At 51.1% G+C, this 21,331-nt stretch overlaps 1 non-coding gene and 1 pseudogene across 1 annotated transcript; both read right to left on the minus strand.

Moving 5' to 3' along the window:
- Window positions 1-8,414: 8,414 nt before the first annotated feature.
- On the minus strand, window positions 8,415-8,616 carry LOC139253524 (U2 spliceosomal RNA; annotated as a pseudogene).
- A 1,711-nt stretch (window positions 8,617-10,327) lies between these two features.
- LOC139253520 (U1 spliceosomal RNA) lies at window positions 10,328-10,491 on the minus strand. The gene has a single exon (XR_011591962.1). It is a non-coding gene; the product is annotated as a U1 spliceosomal RNA (small nuclear RNA).
- Window positions 10,492-21,331: the final 10,840 nt, after the last annotated feature.

The raw sequence follows: 21,331 nt of genomic DNA on the forward strand, positions 1-21,331 counted from the left end.
AGATGTCTTCACCTGGGGAAGCTGGAGCCACCCAGGCACACACTCCCAACGATGTTAAATAGGGTGATTAATGATTCTTCAGCCAGGTAGCTCCAGCTATCCCAGGCTAGGCAATGGGGGAGGGGTGCTTCAGTGGTGTGTGGGGCCAAGCTGTAAGCAAGACCCCCACACACACTTCCACACACACACACACCCCGCGATGTTCCGGCCCTCTAGCAAGTCTTCTTTCCTCCCCCCACCGATACAACAAAGTCTTTAGGGGAATGCACCAAAACACACCCACCTTTGGTTGATGAAGTTTCTCCCTCCTTCCACACTGGATAGTTGTTCTTTTTTCCCCCTCTCTCCAACTCTCTGCAGCAGTATTAAAGGTTGTTGAATTTTCTGCTCTCCTCCTCTCCCTCTGGATGGATGTTGAATTGAAGAAAGCCCCCTCCTCCTCTTCCTGGGCTGTTTCACAGGGCTCTCTCCAGGCTTTCCAGGCAGGAGCAACAGCAGGGAGTTCCTTCTCTCACAGCAACAGAGCTCCAAGTGAATAGGCCACGCCTCCAAAGCTCCACCATTGGTCCACAGATTCCCTGAAAATAGCAGGCCAGGTGGATAAGGTTGTTCAGAAGGCATATGGAATGCTTGCCTCTATTGACCGAGGCATAGAATGCAAGAGCAGGGAAGTTATGCTTAAATTGTATAATACTCTGGTTCGGCCACAGCTGGAGTACTGCGGCAGTTCTGGTTGCCGTATTATAGGAAGGACGTGATTGAACTGGAGAGGGTGCAGAGGAGATTTACAAGGATGCTGCCTGGAATGGAAAATCGTAGCTGCGAGGACTGATTGGATAGGATTGATTGGATAGGATCAACCGGGACCTTTTCGTGAAGAAAATCCTGCTTGGAACATGTCATGTATTCAACCAGCATTGTAACCCATGTATAAACTGACCTAAGTTGTACACCGTGAGAACAATGACCACTAGGTGGGAGACACTCCTAACCTGGACCTTCAGGTATAAAAGGGGAAGCTCCACCCACCTTCATCACTTGAGTGCTAAGGAATAAAGGACAGGTCACAGACTGACCTTCTCTCAAGCATGGGCCTCGTGTGCATTTATACTGTGTAGTAAGGACGTATCAATGGCGACAAGAAACTGGGATTTAGACCACACGAGCAGACGAGAGGTACTGTGTTAAGGAATGGTTGGGACAGAGATGCCACGATCTTCCAACGAAATATGGAAAGCCTCCTCAAGTCGATTCCAGGGACGGTAGTTTTTCAGGACGACATCCTCATTACGGGTTACGATACTGAAGAACAACTCGACAACCTGGAGGAGCTGCTACGCAGACTGGACCGGGTAGGTCTGCGACTGAAAAAGGCGAAGTGCGTCTTCCTAGCTCCAGAGGTAGAATTCCTGGGGATGAGGGTAGCAGCAGACGGGATCAGCCCTACTGCATCCAAGACAGAAGCAATCCAGAGAGCACCCAGACCAGGTAATACGACGGAGCTGCGTTCGTTCCTGGGGCTCCTGAACTATTTTGGTAACTTTCTTCCCAAATTGAGCACGCTGCTGGAGCCGCTACACGTGCTCCTACGCAAAGGTCGTGAAAGGATCTAGGGGGACAGCCAGGAAAGGGCTTTTAATAGAGCACGCAATTTATTATGTTCCAACAATCTGTTAACGCTATATGACGCATGTAAGAAACTTGTGTTAACGTGCGATGCGTCGTCCTATGGTGTCGGGTGTGTGTTGCAGCATGTCAATGCCAGGGGTCAGTTACAGCCTGTAGCTTATGCCTCCAGGAGTCTGTCCCAGGCAGAAAGGGGCTACGGGATGGTAGAAAAGGAGGCGCTCGCATATGTATATGTGGTAAAGAAAATGCACCAGTACCTGTTTGGCAGGAAATTTGAGGTGGAGACAGATCACAAACCCTTAACGTCCCTTTTGGCCGACAACAAGGCCATAAATGCAAACGCATCGGCCCGCATACAGAGGTGGGCACTCACGTTAGCTGCCTATGACTACACAATTCGGCACAGACCGGGCACCGAAAACTGCGCCGATGCACTCAGCAGGCTCCCACTAACCACCACTGAGGGGGCTACAGAGCATGGTGCTGAGATGGTCATGGCTGTTGAAGCTTTCGGAAGCGAAGGCTCACCCGTGACAGCCCGTCAGATTAAAGTCTGGACAAATAGAGACCCGCTATTGTCTCTAGTCAAGAAATGTGTCCTGAATGGGGACTGGGCAGCCACATACAGGGCATGCCCTGAGAAATTTAAACCATTTCACAGGCGCAAGGATGAACTCTCGATTCAGGCTGATTGCCTACTGTGGGGAAACCGCGTAGTCATGCCCCAGATGGGCAGAGAGGTGTTCATCAGAGAACTCCACAATGGGCACCCGGGCATTGTCACGATGAAGGCAATTGCCAGGTCACACATTTGGTGGCCAGGGATAGACGCAGATCTGGAACTTTGTGTTCGCAGGTGCAACACGTGTGCCCAGCTGGGCCATGCGCCCAGGGAAGCCCCCCTTAGCCCCTGGCCATGGCCCGCCAAGCCTTGGTCACGCATCCATGTGGACTACGCAGGTCCTTTCATGGGGAAAATGTTTTTGGTTGTAGTAGACGCCTACTCCAAATGGATCGAGTGTGACATTTTAAATTCAAGCACATCCTCTGCCACGGTAGAAAGTCTACGGGCAATGTTCGCCGCCCACGGTCTGCCGGACATCTTGGTCAGTGACAATGGCCCGTGCTTCAGAAGCACGGAATTCCAGGACTTCATGGCAGGCAATGGAATTAACCATGTTAGAACGGCACCATTCAAGCCGGTCTCAAACGGCCAGGCAGAACGAGCAGTGCAGATAATCCATCAGGGAATGCTCAGATTCCAAGGGGGTTCCCTACAAACCCGCTTATCACGCCTCCTGTTGGCCTATAGATCCCGACCACACTCGCTCACAGGGGTTCCATCCGCAGAGCTACTAATGAAAAGGACGCTCAAAACCCGATTATCCCTTATACACCCCACCACGAAATAAATTGTCGAGAGCAGGCGCCAGTCACAATATCACTACCATGACAGGAATGCGAGGGCGCGATGTATTGATGTCAATGATCCTGTTTTTGTCCTCAACTATGCTGCAGGGCCCAAATGGCTCGCAGGCACTGTGGTTGCCAAAGAGGGAAATAGGATTCTGGCAGTTAAACTTACCAATGGACAAATCTGCCGCAAACATGTGGATCAAACAAAAAGGAAGTTCAGCAACCCCATAGAAGAAGCAGAGGAAGAACACGATATCGAGTTCACTCCACCACAGGTGACCGAATACCGGAACCAAAGGGAGGAGAGCCCAGTCACTGTGGGCAGTCCGGACAGGCCTGAGGCACTGCAAACAGCAGACACTCAGGCCAGCGCCCAACAACCGGAGCCCCAACTCAGGCGCTCTACAAGGGAGCGTAAACCACCAGAGAGACTCAACCTGTGATCCCAATAAGACTTTGTGGGGGAGGTGATGTCATGTATTCAACCAGAATTGTAACCCATGTATAAACTGACCTAAGTTGTACACCGTGAGAACACTGACCACTAGGTGGGAGACACTCCTAACCTGGACCTTCAGGTATAAAAGGGGAAGCTCCACCCACCTTCATCACTTGAGTGCAAAGGAATAAAGGACAGGTCACAGACTGACCTTCTCTCAAGCATGGGCCTGGTGTGTATTCATACTGTGTAGTAAGGACCTATCAGAACATGTGGCATGAAAGTCGGCGACATCTTGGCCTTGCAGGACCTCCCGAAGAGAGGTTACTTTGATGTGACCTTCAGAACCGTCGCCCTCTGCCTGAAGTTCCTGAAGGGACTGAAGGAGGCGAGTGAACCGCTGCGCTCAGTGCTGACTTGGGAGCCACTGTTCACCCTACCGTTGCAGAGAAGACGCACTATCACAGTGCAGGTGTACAACCCCCACATCCCAGTCATTGATGTGTTGACTTTCCCGCCAGGTATGTCGATGGGGCAGGAAACAGCAGCGACCAGAAAGACTTGCACGGGATATGGACCAGCAAGCACCAGATCCAGGTCACCACGAAGGTGGATGCCAGCGGAACCATCCTGCACCCCCCCTCCAGCTTCGCCATCGGAGGAAGTCGGGGCTACATGGTGTACGCTGGCCAGCCCAATGTGTGCCGAACCTGCGGGAAGGCAGGCCATGTGGCGGCAAGCTGCAAAACTCTCATCTGCTGAAACTGCAAGAACGAAGGCCACCAGACAAAGGACTGTAAGGAGACCAAGTGCTGCAACCTCTGTGGTCTGGCTGGGCACCTTTACAAAAACTGCCCCAAATGCAACTTCAGCTATGTGCAGGCAGCAAAGAACATTACACCAGAGGAGGAGGAAGCTGAGGAACACAACGCTCCAGAGGAGACCCACACCCTCCCCCCGACCAACGCCCTGGGCAAAGAAGCAACCGCCCTCGTGGACTCGGAACAAGTCGGTGAGGAAGAGAAGCCTGCCATGGTGAGCTGCGAGACACCAGCAGCCAGCAGCGAAGCTCTCCCCCATCGCACCGAGTCCAGGAACGAGGAGACAGCGGACGATGAAGTGGGATGGGAGACCGTCAAGAAAAAGGCCCGCAAGTGTAAGGAGAACAGGCGAGCAAGGGCCCCTGCGGGAACGACAGGGAAGAGGCGGCTAACGTCCACGACAGACAGCAGCGACGGCAGCTCGTCTGATGAGGAAAGGCGAGACAAAGCCCCTCGATACCGCCACCAAAACAAGAGTCAATACGCCAACCCACAGCCACAGGCGACCGGGAGCAGTGAAGTGACCGGCACAGCCTCGCTCCGGGAACCCGGGAGCAGCGAAGCGCTCAGCGCACACGAGCTCCGGAACACCGGGAGCGAAGAAGCGACCAATGCAGACCAGCTCCGGGACAACGGGAGCAGCGAAGTGCCCAGCACACCCCACCTCCGGAATACCGGGAGCGACACAGCGATCGTAGCACACCAGCTCGAGATCGCTGCGACTGATGAAAAGAGGGAACCACCAACACCAGGCGAGGACAGTGCAGAGGACACATCGGACTTTCTGACAACACGACACCAGTCCCCTGGTCGAAACACTCCCACGGCAGAGGACGACCAGTATGCCAGCCCAGGTGAAGTAGACTTTTACAGTGAAAATCTATGTATGCAGGAACCGGCCACTGGGCAGGTCTCCAACGTAAAGGACAGTTTATTTAAAATGTAAATGTTTTGAACTGCAACCTGTAACTTAAACATGGATTTAAAAATAGCATCTATTGACGTGCGTAGCGCAAAATCCACTACGCGATGTGTTTCCACCTTGGGGTACCTCGCCAAGGTCAAAGCGGACCTGCTGTTCTTGCAGGAGTGCGGGCTGCCGCACTTCAGCAGTTACCGGCAGTGGTCACGATGGTGGGCCCATGGACCATCCATATGGTCAGGAGGCAACGACAGCCGGGCTTCCGGCCTGGGCATTCTGCTGCAGGGAGGCCACTTCCCCATCACCGAAGTTAAGGAGGTGGTGGGCGGCCGCCTCCTCGTAGCAGACGTAATGTACATAAATTCCCCTCTAAGGCTAATTAACGTGTATGCCTCACCTCTCAGAAGCGAGCGGCTGGCCCTCTTCCAGCAGCTCCCACTGCTGCTGGCAACGTCCAGGCCGGTCATTCTGGGCGGTGACTTCAACTGCATCATCGATGCGGCTGGACGATCCAGCAGAGCCGACAGCAAACTGGACGCCACATCCAAACTCCTGATGGACGCGGTAAAAGATGCCAAGCTGTGCGACGTCTTCAGCAACCCTGCAGTCGGAGCACCGCTCAGATACACCTGGTCGAGACCAGACGGGTCCGTCCGTTCCAGAATAGACTTCCTGTTTGTGTCCCACACGCTCAAGGTCAGATCCACCGACGTCACGCCGGTGTTCTTCTCTGACCACTGCCTCCTACTGGCCGACTGTCGCCCACAGGAAAACCAGAAAGTTGGCAGAGGGATATGGAAGCTGAACATGAAAATGTTGACTCCGGAAAACGTGGAAGAACTCAAGAGGGATTACAAAGGTTGGAGAACCGTAAAACCCCTCTGCGATTCCCCGATGCACTGGTGGGAAACAATCAAGACAAACATCAAGAGGTTCTTCATCCTCAAAGGTGTTCAGGAGGTGAGAGGGAGACAGAGGGAATTGTCCCAACTCCAGAAGAGCGTGCAAAACCTGCTCCTGCTGCAGTCGATGGGGGTCGATGTCGCGGAGGAACTCGAAGAGGTGAAGGGCCAGCAAGCCTCGCTCTTTGCCTCAGAGTCCTCCAAGATTATCTTCCGCTCCAGAGTCTGCTCCGTCTAGTAGGATGAGACGTGTTCGCGCTTCTTCTTCCAAAAGGTACACAGGGGGAGCTCTGTGATCACCAGCCTAAAGGAAGAAGACGGTTCTGTGACGTCTTCGCAGCCTGACATGCTGAGGATCAGCAAATCCTTCTATGCCAGGCTGTATGACGTCAAGCCCACAGACCGCGTGGCCTCCCAGTCGTTCCTGTCGTCTATTTCGGAGGTCCTAAACGACAGTGAGCAGGAGAGTCTGGACCACCCGCTAACTCTGGACAAGATGACAAAGACCGTCCGGTCCCTTGCGACGATTAAAACTCCCGGAAGCGACGGCTTACCGGTCGAGTTGTATTCGGCTCTGTGGGACTGGATGGGCCCAGACCGGCTGGAAGTGTACGGGGGTATGCTTCTGGCTGGTAGTATGTCAGAATCAATGAGGAAAGCAATCATCACCCTCATCTACAAGCAGAAGGGGGAGAGGGAGGAAATCAAAAGCTGGCGACCTATTTCGCTGCTCAATGTGGACTACAAGATCCTGTCAAAGGTCATCGCCAACAGGGTCAAGTCTGCTCTTGAGCTGGTGATTCACCCGGACCAGACCTGCGCTGTCCCCGGCAGGAAGATCTCTGATAGCCTGGCGCTACTCAGGGATACGATCGCCTACGTGCGGGACAGTGGGGTGGACACCTGCTTAATCAGCTTAGACCAGGAGAAGGCCTTTGACAGGATATCGCACACGTACCTGATGGACGTGCTCTCCAAAATGGGGTTTGGGGAGGGTATCCGCAATTGGATCCAACTGCTCTACAGAGACATCAGTCGTGCAGTTCTAATCAACGGGTGGGAAACTGAAAGCTTTTCGGTCAGATCTGGAGTCAGGCAAGGCTGTCCTCTCTCGTCTCTCTTGTTTGTGTGTTGTATCGAGTCCTTTGCCGGGTCCATCAGGAAGGATGCGGGCATTAGAGGGGTGACGATCCCAGGCAGCAGAGGCGCTCAGGTCAAGACCTCCCTGTACATGGACGACGTAGCCATCTTTTGCTCGGATCCGCAGATTGCTCACAATCTGCGACCAGTTTGAACTGGCCTCGGGAGCAAAGGTCAATCGCAGCAAGAGCGAGGCCATGCTCTTTGGCAACTGGGCCGACGGATCCTTTATTCCCTTCACCGTGAAGCCAGATTACCTGAAGGTGTTGGGAATATGGTTCGGAGCGGATGGGGTGTGCGCCAAAAACTGGGAAGAGTGTATCGCCAAAGTGAAGCAAAAACTGGGATGGTGGAAGCTGCGCTTCCTCTCCCTGGCAGGAAAGAACCTGGTCATCAGGAGTGAGGTGCTCTCGGGGTTGCTGCACGTGGCACAGGTCTGGCCCATCTCTCGCTCCTGTGCCGCGGCAGTCACCCGGGCCGTCTTCCACTTTGTCTGGAGGTCCAAAATGGACCGTGTCCGCAGAGACACAATGTACAAATCTCTGGACAGTGGAGGAAAGGATGTTCCGAACGTGGCCCTCATCCTGATTGCCACCTTTGTGTGAGGCTGCATCAAGCTGTGCACAGACCCCCAGTACACAAACACCAAGTGTCACTATGTGCTGAGGTTCTACCTGTCCCCGGTGTTGCGAAGGATGGGTCTGGCCACGCTGCCGCGAAACGCCCCCACCAGCTGGACCATGCCTGTCCACCTGTCCTTCGTGGAAAAGTTTTTCACAAAAAAACCCCTTTGACCACAAAGCCATAAAACAGTGGTCAGCACGTAAGGTCCTGGACGCCCTACGAAAGAAGGAGAGGGTGGACCCTGTCGGGTGGTTCCCTGAGCGGACTGTCGAACTCGTTTGGCAGAACGTCTCATCGCCAGAGCTTTCACACAAGCACCAAGATGTAGCTTGGTTGGCGGTGAGGAGGGCCTTACCCGTCAGAGCGTTCATGCACAGCCGGCGTCTCAACAGCACGGCACGGTGCCCCCGAGTCGGCTGCGGGGCGGACGAGACTGTCACCCACCTACTTCAGGATTGCGCCTTTGCGACGCAGGTCTGGAAAGAGATGGAGTGGTTGCTGTCGAGGTTCATCCCGAGCAGTTCCGTCGCACCGTTCCTGGAAGTACTGCAATACCAAGTTCGTGCCATGGAGGTGGATGGATCAGGCCCGCCACACACCTCTTATTTCCAAAAAGCATAGGAGAATCACCTTCCTGATCCAGGGAGAACCACGTTGGGGGTCATGGTTACTCCCCTGTCAGGTCAGTTACGCATGATCTTAGCCAAAAGGCCGAGAAGCCTTTTGCAGACTGGATTGCGCCAGTCTTTTTTTTTAATGTTTTAATCAGTCTGGTGAATCTTCGCTGCACTCCCTCAATAGCAAGAACGTCCTTCCTCAGATTAGGAGACCAAAACTGAACACGATATTCCAGGTGAGGCCTCGCCAAGGCCCTGTACAACTGCAGTAAGACCTCCCTGCTCCTATACTCAAATCCCCGAGCTATGAAGGCCAACATACCATTTGCCTTCTTTACCGCATGCTGCACCTGTTTACCAACCTTCAATGACTAAAGAACCATGACACCCAGGTCTCGTTGCACCTCCCTTTTTCCTAATCTGTCACCATTCAGATAATATTCTGCCTTCGTGTTTTTGCCCCCAAAGTGGATAAGCTCACATTTATCCACATTATACTGCATCTGCCATGCATTTGCCCACTCACCGAACCTGTCCAAGTCACCCTGCAGCCTCTTAGCGTCCTCCTCACAGCTCACACCGCCACCCAGTTTAGTGTCATCTGCAAAGTTGTAGATATTACACTCAATTCCTTCATCCAAATCATTAATGTATATTGTAAAGAGCTGGGGTCCCAGCACTGAGCCCTGCGGCACCCCACTAGTCACTGCCTGCCATTCTGAAAAGGACCCGTTTATCCCGACTCTCTGCCAACCAGTCGTCTATCCACGTCAGTATATTACCCCCAATACCACGTGCTTTGATTTTACACACCAATGGGACCTTGTCAAAAGCCTTTTGAAAGTCCAAATACACCACATCCACTGGTTCTGCCTTGTCCACTCTACTAGTTACATCCTCAAAAAATTCCATAAGATTTGTCAAGCATGATTTCCCTTTCCTAAATCCGTGCTGACTTGGACCGATCCTGTCACTGCTTTCCAAATGCGCTGCTATTTCATCCTTAATAAATGATTGCAACATTTTCCCCAGCACTGATGTCAGACTAACCGGTCTATAATGACCCACTTTGTCTCTCCCTCCCTTTTTATACCGCAGTGTGGGCTGGCCCCGTGCTGTCCCTGGGCCCCTGTCACCGAACTCAGGCCTCTCCTGGTCCCCGATCACGTCCCTCCACAGTCTCTTGCCGCCCCTTCGCCCCGACCTCGTCGCTCCTGCTGTGTGTGCCCACGCGCCAATCAGCGAGCTGATCCAAAATAAGTGTGCTAAGATAGCTCCAGATGAATTGAAAGAGATTTGTGGGTTGCAGTTGATTTAACGCTGAAAATGCCCAAGCAATTTGTCCAAAGTAGCAGTGAAGAAAGCTGAATGAACTATGTGGCTAAAGCAAGTGAAAGTGCGTGATGTTCTGCTGAGACCATAGCTTCCGTACTGTGTGGAATTGTGGTCCCCGAGATCCAAGGGAGATCTTAAAGCCAGTGAAATGTGATGTATTAAACGTGAAATATTGTCCGCCTGTTGGATTGTGTGTGTATGACAGCACAGTCCCACACGAGTTGTCCGTCGTCCCCTGTTGGACTGTGTGTGTATGCTGATATGCGGCAGTTGGTCGGAATGGAGGAAGCAACACTTGGACTCGGAGAGTTTTGTGATGGCCTCTTAACGTCTCATACTTCGCAGGGTTAGTGGCCATTTTTATCCGCGCCTCTGCTGGCAATGAAATATAGCTGCTGGAGTTGAAGCCTAGGTTAAGACTGATGAATAGATAATGAACTTAGAAACGGAGATGTTGCTAATTCTGATATTAATTGCAAAGCCAGGGGAGAGCGCGAACGCAGTCCCCCACTACCACAAATTTTGCAGTCGAGTATCCCGCATTTGGGGACATCGCAGGCGTCAGCACACCCGAAGTGCAATGGGCTAGCCTCGTCCTGGGAGAACCACCTTCTTGATCATGGTTACTCCCCTGCCAGGTAAGTATGCTTGATTTTCGCACACAACTGCCTCCCGACATCATCCGCTGCCTCTTAACGTCTCAACGACTCATGTATAAAAAATCATAATGTCCCTTTTCACAAAGTGCTGCTGCTTTGACATGTCCATTCTGCTAAAATATTGCAATGTCTAATGATATATGCCTTGTGAAAACACTGCAGTAACACAGAAGATACCGTCCTTATTTGCATATTGCCCTTAAAAGGAAATCAAAGCTCCCTCAGTCACATGCCTTCGGGCCAGGGAAAGTTTTCCGCAAATATAATCGCGATGTATATTTATTGCCTGTGAAGTAAATGTTTGTCAAATCTTCACGTGAAAACTAATTCAGAATCTGACGTGTTTGAAAAAGCAATGTTCCAGTTTTGCACAGGGGAAGATCAATCGGGAGGTGTGAGCTTGTGGCCGGGAGTCTTCGTCACAACAACAGCAACAACAAAAACTTGTATTTATATAGCGCCTTTAACGCAGTGAAACGTCCCAAGGCATTTTTTAAAATTTCAAAATATACTTTATTCATAAAAAAATCTGTACAGTACATTCAATGGCATTTCAGTACATTTAGCTGCGGTCAGCAATCCCATACAATACATCTGGGTGCTGACGGCAGTTCCGTTCGTTACATTTCTTGTTTTTCCGTTCAAGTGCAATTCGGTCCAATAAACGGGATACATTGTGGTACATTCACACAAATTACGTTTCATGTGTCACAATCCAGTGCCCGGAATGGGTGACGGTACATTTGCATTTTTCTTTTCAAACATGCATTTCGTAACACACCTTGCATTGTACATGGCACGACATCGGTGTTTACAGATTTGGTGCTCCATGCACACACAAAGTAAATTACAAATACAGCCCGAGGGGGGTTTGTACTGATTCCATCCCCTGGGTTTACCGTGGCGGAAGGGCTTTAAACTGTGGCCCTTCCCCACCGTGCCTTTGCGGCGACTGCACCAATTTTCAGTGCGTCTCTCAGCACGTATTCCTGGATCTTGGATTGCGCCAGTCTGCAACACGCAGACGTGGACATCTCCTTGCTCTGGAAAACCAGCAAGTTTCGGCAAGACCAAAGAGCGTCTTTGACCGAGTTGATGGCCCTCCAGCAGCAGGTGATGTCTGTCTCGGTGTGTGTCCCTGGGAACAGCCCGTAGAGCACAGAGTCCTGTGTTACGGAGCTGCTCGGGATGAACCTCGACAGCAACCACTGCATCTCTTTCCAAACCTGCCTTGCAAAGGCGCAATCCTGAAGGAGATGGGTGACAGTCTCGTCCGCCCCACAGCCGGCCCGGGGGCACCGTGCCGTGTTGCTGAGACGCCGGCTGTGCATGAACACTCTGATGGGTAAGGCCCTCCTCACCGCCAACCAAGCTACGTCTTGGTGCTTGTGTGAAAGCTCTGGCGATGAGACGTTCTGCCAAACGAGTTCGACAGTCCGCTCAGGGAACCACCCGACAGGGTCCACCCTCTCCTTCTTTCGTAGGGCGTCCAGGACCTTACGTGCTGACCACTGTTTTATGGCCTTGTGGTCAAAGGGGTTTCTTTTGAAAAACTTTTCCACGAAGGACAGGTGGACAGGCATGGTCCAACTGGTGGGGGTGTTTCGCGGCAGCGTGGCCAGACCCATCCTTCGCAACACCGGGGACAGGTAGAACCTCAGCACGTAGTGACACTTGGTGTTTGTGTACTGGGGGGGCTGTGCACAGCTTGATGCAGCCGCACACAAAGGTGGCCATCAGGATGAGGGCCACGTTCGGAACGTCCTTTCCTCCACTGTCCAGAGATTTATACATCGTGTCTCTGCGGACACGGTCCATTGTGGACCTCCAGACAAAGTGGAAGACGGCCCGGGTGACTGCCGCGGTGCAGGAGTGTGAGATGGGCCAGACCTGTGCCACGTGCAGCAACCCCGAGAGCACCTCACTCCTGATGACCAGGTTCTTGCCTGTGATGGAGAGGGAGCGCTGCTCCCAAAATGCCAGTTTCTGTTTGATCTTGGCAATACGCTCATCCCAGTTTTTGGCGCACGCCCCGTCCGCTCCGAACCATATTCCCAACACCTTCAGGAAATCTGGTTGACGGTGAAGGGAATGGAGGCTCGGTCGGTCCAGTGGCCAAAGAGCATGGCCTCGCTCTTGGTGCGATTGACCTTTGCTCCCGAGGCCAGTTCAAACTGGTCGCAGATTGTGAGCGATCTGCGGACCGACTGCGTGTCCGAGCAAAAGACGGCGACGTCGTCCATGCACAGGGAGGTCTTGACCTGAGCGCCTCCGCTGCCTGGGATCGTCACCCCTCTAATGCCCGCATCCTTCCTGATGGACTCGGCAAAGGGCTCGATACAACACACAAACAAGACAGATGAGAGAGGACAGCCTTGCCTGACTCCAGATCTGATTGGAAAGCTTTCAGTTTCCCACCCGTTGATTAGAACTGCACGACTGATGTCTGTGTAGAGCAGTTTGACCCAATTGCGGATACCCTCCCCATCCCCATTTTGGAGAGCACGTCCATCAGGTACGTGTGCGATATCCTGTCAAAGGCCTTCTCCTGGTCTAAGCTGATTAAGCAGGTGTCCACCCTCCTGTCCCGCATGTCGGCGATCGTATCTCTGAGTAGCGCCAGGCTATCAGAGAACTTCCTGCCGGGGACAGCGCAGGTCTGGTCCGGGTGAATCACTTGGACCCATCATGTCACCTTTTTCCAAATGCGCTGTTATGACATCCTTAATAATTGATTCCATCATTTTACCCACTACCGATGTCAGGCTGACCGGTCTACAATTCCCTGTTTTCTCTCTCCCTCCTTTTTTAAAAAGTGCGATTACATTGGCTACCCTCCACTCAATAGGAACTGATCCAGAGTCAATGAAATGTTGGAAAATGACTGTCAATGCATCTGCTATTTCCAAGGCCACCTCCTTAAGTACTCTAGGATGCAGTCCATCAGGCCCTGGGGATTTACCGGCCTTCAATCCCATCAATTTCCCCAACACAATTTCCCGACTAATAAAGATTTCCCTCAGTTCCTCCTCCTTACTAGACCCTCTGACCCCTTTTATATCCGGAAAGTTGTTTGTGTCCTCCTTAGTGAATACCGAACCAAAGTACTTGTTCAATTGGTCTGCCATTTCTTTGTTCCCCGTTATGACTTCCCCTGATTCTGACTGCAGGGGACCTACGTTTGTCTTTACTAACCTTTTTCTCTTTACATATCTATAGAAACTTTTGCAATCCGCCTTAATGTTCCCTGCAAGCTTCTTCTCGTACTCCATTTTCCCTGCCCTAATCAAACCCTTTGTCCTCTTCTGCTGAGTTCTAAATTTCTCCCAGTCCCCGGGTTCGCTGCTATTTCTGGCCAATTTGTATGCCACTTCCTTGGCTTTAATACTATCCCTGATTTCCCTTGATAGCCACGGTTGAGCCACCTTCCCTTTTTTATTTTTATGCCAGTCAGGAATGTATAATTGTTGTAGTTCATCCATGTGGTCTCTAAATGTCTGCCATTGCCCATCCACAGTCAGCCCCTTAAGTATCATTCGCCAATCTATCCTAGCCAATTCACGCCTCATATCTTTTTTTTTAAAATTTTTCGTTGCCAATCTTTCCAATTCTTTGTCAAATCACAAACGCCAGAGGTCACCTTGCACACATCAAGGATCACTCTGCGCCAATGCTCTTAGCCAAAAGGCCTCGAGCCACTGCACCGTTCCTGGAAGTACTGCAATACCAGGTTCGTGCCATGGAGGTGGATGGGTCAGGCCCCCCACACACCTCCGTGGAGGTGGATGGGTCAATCCACCCCACCCTCACGCCTCATATCTTCAAAGTTACCCTTCTTTAAGTTCTGGACCATGGTCTCTGAATTAACTGTTTCATTCTCTATCCTAATGCAGAATTCCACCATATTATGGTCACTCTTCCCCAAGGGGCCTCGCACAATGAGATTGCGAATTAATCCTCTCTCATTACACAACACCCAGTCTAAGATGGCCTCCCCCCTAGTTGGTTCCTCGACATATTGGTCTAGAAAACCATCCCTTATGCACTCCAGGAAATCCTCCTCCACTGTATTGCTTCCAGTTTGGCTAGCCCAATCTATGTGCATATTAAAGTCACCCATTATAACTGCTGCACCTTTATTGCATGCACCCCTAATTTCCTGTTTGATGCCCTCCTCAACATCACTACTACTGTTTGGAGGTCTGTACACAACTCCCACTAACGTTTTTTGCCCTTTAAAGCATGCGAGCATGGCCACTAGCAGAACAGACGAGAGGTACTGTGTTAAGGAATGGTTGGGACAGAGATTCAACATTGTCAAAGCAGCACACAGTTCTCCAGGCAGACAAGGGCAGTCGGGCATGCCCCAACATGCAGTCGAACCCAGAGGGGGAGTTCGACAGAGACAATGGCAAGCTGAACGGTGATTCACGCCATTGCAAGGGACAATGCGGCCAGTAATGGGGCCATCAACAAGTGTTAATGGTGCACTCAAGGACAACAACAGGGGCAGTCAGGGACGATCGACTGGCAAGGGACCTTTTGTTTCAAACTGCAGCTCATGCTGGACGCATAGAGGCACACACTCAGCCGGAGTTTGCAGAGATGAGCAAAATACCTGCAGAAATTGCAGAAATGGACACTAGGGGAAATCGCTGGAAGCTGAAGTTCAGCGAGTTCATGTGGAGCACGTATACAGTTCATACACCAGGACGCCACCGATAATGATGAAAGTGCTCCTCAATGGCATCCCAGTATCAATGGAACTAGACACGGGGGCCAGCCAGTCCCTGATGGGTATCAAACAGTTCGAAAAGTTGTGGGCATCCAAGGCCAGAGGCCAAAATTATCGCCGATTGACGCACAGCTACGGACTTACACAAAGCAGATCATTCCGGTGCTTGGCAGCGCCACGGGAGTCGTGACCCACAAAGATTCGGAGAACAGGTTGCCACTCTGGATTGTCCCAGGGGATGGTCCCGCACTACTGGGGAGGAGTTGGCTTGCTGTCATGAACTGGAAATGGGGCGATGTCAATGCAATTTCCTCTGTGGATCGAGTATCATGCTCACAGATCCTGGACAAATTTGACTCATTATTTCAACCCGGCATTGGCACTTTCATGGGGGCCAAGGTAGTGATTCACATAAACCCGGACGCCAGGCCAGTACACCACAAGGCCAGAGCGGTGCCGTACATGATGCGGGAAAAGATAGAACCACAGTCCCTGTCACAGGTGGGACAGATAGTCGTTGAGGAAAGGGGTGGGTGGGACTGGTTTGCCGCACGCTCCTTCCGCTGTCTGCGCTTGATTTCTGCATGCTCTCGACGATGAGACTCAAGGAGTTCAATGCCCTCCCCGATGCACTTCATCCACTTAGGGCGGTCTATGGCCAGGGACTCCCAGGTGTCGGTGGGAATGTCGCACTTTATCAGGGAGGCTTTGAGGGTGTGCTTGTAACGTTTCCTCTGCCCTCCTCTGGTTCGCTTGCCGTGGACGAGTTCCGAGTAGAGCGCTTGCTTTGGGAGTCTTGTGTCTGGCATGTGAACTATGTGGCCTGCCCAGCGGAGCTGATCGAGTGTGGTCAGTGCTTCAATGCTGGGGATGTTGGTCTGGACAAGGACGCTAATGTTGGTGCATCTGTCCTCCCAGGGGATTTGTAGGATCTTGAGGAGACATCGTTGGTGGTATTTCTCCAGCGACTTGAGGTGTCTACTGTACATGGTCCATGTTTCTGAGCCATACAGGAGGGTGAGTATTACTACATCCCTGTAGACCATGAGCTTGGTGACAGATTTGAGGGACTGATCTTGAAACACTCTTTTCCTCAGGCGGACGAAGGCTGCACTGGCGCACTGGAGGCGGTGTTGCATCTCGTCGTCAATGACTGCTCTTGTTGATAGGAGGCTCCCGAGATCGGGGACGTGGTCCACGTTGTCCAGGGCCACTCGGGTGATTCAGGCTTGTAATGGATGATGGTAAATTCACCTGCGAAACTGTCGGATTCGTGGTCCTGCAGTGCCCCCTGGTGACGTGTATTTATACAGCATCTTTAACATCGTGAAACGTCCCAAGGTACTTCACAGGAGCGATGTCAGTCAAAATTTCACACCGAGCCGCCAAAGGTGACATTAGGGCAGGTGAGAAATGCTCTGTCAAACAGGTAGGTTTTAAGGAGGGTTTTAAAAGAGGAGAGAGACAGTCGGAGAGGTTTAGGGAGGGCGTTCCCGAGCTTGGGGCCCAGGCAGCTGAAGGCACGGCCACCGCTGGTGGAGTGATTAAAATCGGAGGATGGTCAAGAGGCCGGAATTGGAGGAGCGCGGAGATCTCGGGGGGTTGTGGGGCTGGAGGAGGTCACAGAGATAGGGAGGGGGTCGAGGGTCATGTAGGGATTTGAAAACAAAGATTGGAATACTAAAATTGATATCATAGGGCTTCCATTTCATCCGGGGAGAATGTGTACCCACCCAGTTAGAGACTGCAAACTTTCCAGCTTTGAAAAATGTGGGAAAAGGGATGAAGTTCGGCTGATTCAGGTTCATAATGGCTGATGACAAATTCATGTTCGAAACAATGTCAGTTCAGTGGTCTTCTACTGCCCCCTGGTGACTTGTATTTATATAGCGACTTTCAGACAGAAACACGTTCCAGGGCCCTTCACAGGGGCGTTATCAGACAGAGGTTTGACACAGAGCCACCAAAGGAGATATTAGGACAGGTGACCAAAATCTCGGTCAAAGGGCCATCTCGGAGCGATATCGGACAAAATTTGACATTGAGCCACCTAAGGAGATAATGGCCCCGAAATCCCTCTCGGGGACCTCCCACGGGCAAAGCACTGTAGAATAGAAATAAAATGCCTTACCTTAAGCTGCTGCGCGCGCTGGCGATCCCGGTCTGGAGGCCTCTCATGACTGCGCGACGCAGCGTGTTCACGTCGGGACGTCCGCAGGAGTCACGTGGGCCTGGACACCCAATCACAGGTAAGTATTTTCTCATTCACAGTCATAGGAGTTTCGGAAGTTACAAAGCTCCTATTACTATGAATGAGGAAAACCCCAAAATGCACAAACACAACATAAAACATTTAAAAAACACCTCGCACAATACATTCATAGAAATTAAAGTTATTATGCATAATTTTTAAAGAAAAAAAATTGCCAATTTAAAAAAAAAGTTAGGGTTCGGGTTTAAAATAACATTACCTGAGTGGGCAGGGTTTTAAGATGTAGAAGTTTTAATGTTTTTAATTTTAATCATGTTTTTGATAGGTTTTTAAACTCTTACGCCTGTAACAGTAGCCTAGGCGCCTGCTTTTACCAGGCGCAAGAGTTTTGAGGACATTTGCCGGGCAAGATCTGCGTAAATCCCGCAATCTTGCTCAAGAAATGTCCTTGCTCCCGAGATATCTGTGATCTGTCCGTAGAAACTTCGTATGGATCCGTGACGTCGGAATTTCTACCCCATTACCTCCTTAGGAGATATTGGGCCTGAAATCCCGGCCTCCCCAGGGTCTGTACGGAGTGTGTACGGACTCGGGAAAATATCGGAAAAGCCTGTTTTCGGCACGCGATGCGCATGCGCCAAAAGCCAGTTTTTCCGATCTGTCAAGTTTTAGCTTGACACATCGCACGCATCCCTGCAGCCAGGACATCCACGCGGGCGAGATTGAGCTATTTGCCCATCTCTTGCCCAGCGAATGTCCTTCAAACCCTTGCGCCTGGTAAAAGCCGGCTCATAACCTACTTTCAGCAGCGTAAAAGTTTTAAAACGTATAAAAAACATGTAAAATAACATTTAAAAACACATTTTTATGTTAAAATGTCTGCTAAGGTAAGTTTATTTTAAACCCGAATTACACTTAAAAAAAAACCACATTTTTTTTTTCGAACACATTTCATTAACTTTAATTTAAATTAATGTTAAACATGTGAAGTGTTTAAAAAAATTTGTTATCGTGTATTTGGGTGTTTGGGTGTTTGGGAGGGTGGGGCTGGGGGGGTTTCTCATTCATAATAATGGCCCAGAAATCCCGCCCTCACGGGTGGAGAAAGATTGCAAAGTGCTGCAGTACAGAGGGACCTGACGGTCCTGGTGCATGAAGCACAAAAAGTTTGTCTGCAGGGACAGCAAGTGATCAGGAAGGCCAATGGAATGTTGGTCTTTATTGCAAGGGGGATCGAGTATAAAAGCAGAGAAGTCCTGCTACAACTGTACAGGGTATTGGTGAGGCCACACCTGGAGTACTGCGTACAGTTTTGGTCTCCGTATTTAAGGAAGGATATACTTGCATTGGAGGCAGTTCAGAGAAGGCTCACTCGGCTGATTCCGGAGATGAGGGGGTTTGACTTATGAGGAAAGGTTGAGTAGGTTGGGTCTCTACTCACTGGAGTTCAGAAGAATGAGAGGTGATCTTATTGAAACATATAAGATAATGAGGGGGCTCGACAAGGTGGATGCAGAGAGAATATTTCCACTCCGGGTAAACTAAAACTTGGGGACATAGTCATAGAATAAGGGGCCACCCATGTAAAACTGAGATGAGGAGAAATTTCTTCTCTCAGAGGGTTGTAAATCTGTGGAATTCTCTGCCCCAGAGAGCTGTGGAGTCTGGGTCATTGAATATATTTAAGGTGGAGATAGACAGATTTTTGAGCGATAAGGGAGTAAAGGGTTATGGGGAGCAGGCAGGGAAGTGGAGCTGAGTCCATGATCAGATCAATCATGATCTTATTGAATGGGGAGCAGGTTCGAGGGGCCGAATGGCCGACTCCTGCTCCTATTTCTTACGAAGGGCCTTGGGCCGTTTTACTTCATTAAAGGTGCTGTATAAATACACGTCAGCAGGGGGCACTGCAAGACCACTAATCTGACAGTTTCGCACGTGACTTCGCCATCATCCATTACAAGCCTGAATCACCCTGTGACGGCCCCGACCTGCGAGAGACCATCAGCGGCAGGTCGGGGCCATAAAAGGAGCGGTGAGCGGCGGCCATGGGCAGCGTGGCGGGGTACCGCTGCAAGGTCCAGCGCGAGCTGGTGCAGGAGGGCGACGGCAGCGAGGAGCAACGTCATCAAGGTCCAGGTCGGTGATTGGAGCGTGGGCAGGTACATCAGGAGCGGCGAGGTCGGGGCGAAGGAGCGGCGAGAGTTGGTAGAGGGACGTGACCGGGACCCAGGAGAGGCGTGAGTTCAGGGCCCAGAAGAGGCGAGGGCCCAGGGGCAGCACAGGCCCAGCCCACACTGCGATATGTGAGCACACTAGGTCCGTGCAGCAGAGCAGGTCTCCTGTCGTCCTGGTTAACCCTTGCCACTGGACCAAGACCTCGCTCTGTCAAGCCCGTGTGGTGGCTGATGTGCAACGGTCACCATACGTTAAAAAAATCCACCCACAGGCATCTTCCACCCTTCAATATTTAGTTCAGGATCTGGAATATTAGGTCCTTCACTGAAACACCTGTGAACTCATCCCTTTTTGGCGTGGAAGCAATTCATCCTCGATGCAAGGGACTCCCTAGGATGATGGTGATGATGGAATCACCCGAACTTCAGTTTTCTTCCACATTTCCTCAGTTGTAAAGTTTATATTCTCCATCTGAGCAGCACAAACGATACAATAGTCTGGATTTACTCGAATGGTACCAGGGATGAGGAACTTCGGATTCGATAGAGGTTGTTCAAAATCGGGAATGGTTGTGACGGAGTGAATAAGGAGAAACTGTATCCAGGGGCAGGAGGGTCGGTAACCAGAGGGACACAGATTGACGATAATCGCCATCAGAACCAGAGGCGACAGGAGGAGCAGGATTTTACGCAGCGAGTTGTTGTGATCTGGAACACGCTGCCTGAAAGGTCGGTGGGAGCAGATTCAATAGTAACTTTCAAAAGGGGAATTGGATGAATAGTTGAATTGGAAACATTTGCAGGGCTACAGAGAGAGAGCGGGGGAGTGGGATTGATTGGATAGCTGTACCCAAGAGCCAACACAGGGACGATGGGCTGAATGGCCTCTTTCCCTGCTGTATCAGTCTGCGATCCTATGATTCCAGTCAGTGAACTGAACTTCCAGTCAGTCGTGCTCACAAGCTAACTCTGTTAATGATGTTGTCATGTATGTACATTCTGTTTGTAGCCACCAGATGGCGTCATTGTTGGAGGCCACTGAGCAGCATGCACATGGTGCCGCTCAGGTATAAAAGGCCAGCCATTTGTGAGTCAGACACTTTGGGCCTAAATAAAGCAGCGCAAGGTTGTACCTTGCTTCGTTAAACAGTATTCACTTTGAACCTTTATTGCATACATAACATTTGGCGACGAGAATACAAGAACCTTTGTTTGCAAAATGAGCACGATTGGATTTTTAGAGCGATTCGTGGAGGGAGAAGATTGGGCAGACTTTGTGAACCATTTGAACCAGTACTTCGTGGCCAACAAAATGAAGGGGGTCGACGATGCAGATCGGCGCCGGGCCGTGTTCCTCACTGTGTGCGGTTCGAAGATCTATGGTCCAATAAAGAATCTACTCATGCCTAGTGATCCAACAGAGAAAACGTACAGGAGTTGTGTACATTGGTACGGGAGCACCTGAGGCCAGATGACGGCATCATCATCTCGAGATACAGGTTTGATACACACGTTCGATCGGAGGGCCAGAGCGCGGCGGAATTCGTTGCCGACCTGAGATGTCTAGCGGGGCCGTGTAAGTTCAGGACGGTGTTGACAGACATGCTGCGGGACTTCTTTGTTATCGGTATCAACCACGAGGTGATCCTGTGCAAACTTCTGGCGGTGGAGGAGTTGGATTTAAAAAAGGCCATCCAGATCGC

This window comes from Pristiophorus japonicus, unplaced genomic scaffold, assembly GCF_044704955.1.
Source record: "Pristiophorus japonicus isolate sPriJap1 unplaced genomic scaffold, sPriJap1.hap1 HAP1_SCAFFOLD_490, whole genome shotgun sequence".
Classification (NCBI taxonomy): domain Eukaryota; kingdom Metazoa; phylum Chordata; class Chondrichthyes; family Pristiophoridae; genus Pristiophorus; species Pristiophorus japonicus.